This window comes from Chrysochloris asiatica, unplaced genomic scaffold, assembly GCF_000296735.1.
Source record: "Chrysochloris asiatica unplaced genomic scaffold, ChrAsi1.0 scaffold00475, whole genome shotgun sequence".
NCBI classification, from domain to species: domain Eukaryota; kingdom Metazoa; phylum Chordata; class Mammalia; order Afrosoricida; family Chrysochloridae; genus Chrysochloris; species Chrysochloris asiatica.
Genome location: NW_006408993.1, coordinates 981,761 through 983,078, shown reverse-complemented (window position 1 = coordinate 983,078; position 1,318 = coordinate 981,761). Strand labels below are relative to the sequence as shown.

The window sequence follows — 1,318 nt, the reverse complement described above, 5'->3', positions numbered from 1 at the left end:
ATGACTCCATGGCATATAAAAACAACAAACATAGAGTGCTATACAATCTGGTAGACTCTTCCATTCATCTGTCAATTATTTCTACAAGATTAGCATAAAAAACACAACCAAATACATATTTAACCCTCAAACTACACAAACACACAACTCACACAACTGTTCTTTGTTCATTCTCAGATGACAGAATATCCCCAAAGCAAAAAAAAAAAAAAAAAGGTAGAAGTCAGTTCCCCATAGCCTTCTCTTAAACCATCCCATCAATAATGCTTCATTTCTTGAACTACATTCCTTTTCCAATGAGGTAATGCTGAGATCAGTCAGAAAGGTTTTCTGAGAAAACTAACTAGGATTTCTGGGTCTGTGCCAGTTGATTCAAGTCGAATTGACTTTTATCAATGAAACGCTCAACACAGTTCACAAAACAGGCATCAGCCCAACTGTCCAGCTTTGGCCCAGGCTTGTACAAGCACTTCTTCTAACAAAGTTCCATCATCTGGTGCACAGCTGCTGAAAGAGCTGCTTATGCATCTCCACCTCAATGAGAGGCAGCAACTGTGGGTCCACTGTGCCCAAAGGCACTGCAGAGGAAGAAGAGGAGGAATCCATCTCAACATGACCACGCAGGCCAAGAACAACTCCACACCAATTCACTGACCTTCACGTCTATTGCTTGTGTTTATTTGATGGCATTGGGTTTGGCTTGGTTTTGGCATCACCAATCATAATAGCACCTTTTTTTTTTTTTTGTTGCTTGTGTTTTGAGGCCAAGGAAAAGGATTAGATGACAATTGTCACCTTCTTAAAGACACAGTTAACAGTCTGAGAAAAATTAGACATTCTTATCCAAGAAGAAATGGCTTCAATGGACCCAGGTTCAAGGATCACTCTAGGATTGTTGTTAGGTGCTGTGGAGTTAGTTCAGATTCACAGCAATGGTGTACAGGACTTCTGAGGCTGTAAATCTTTTGGGGAACAGAAAGCTCATCTTCCTGTGGAGAAGCTGGTGGGCTTGAACCGTCTACCATATGGTTTACAGTCCAGTGCTTAACATACAGAGCCACAGCATTCTCCGTTCTTGGGATTTACAGCTTGATTTTTGTTTTTGTTGTTCTATTTCATGCCTTGACTACATGGAATTGCTTATAAACCAGTCCAAAGATTAGGATATACAAGAGCTGCTTTGGTATTTTGAAACAAATATCTAAAATAAGTAAACTGATATTTTCTTCATCAATTTATTCTGAATTCCAACTGTCCTGTATTATGTAGAAAAGAGTAAATTACTCCTATCAAGTGAAGCAAAGTTTGTTTTTAAGGA

General features: G+C 39.1%; 1 pseudogene; it reads right to left on the bottom strand.

Annotated features, from left to right (window-relative positions):
* Positions 1–313: 313 nt before the first annotated feature.
* Positions 314–606, bottom strand: LOC102827397 (annotated as a pseudogene).
* Positions 607–1,318: the final 712 nt, after the last annotated feature.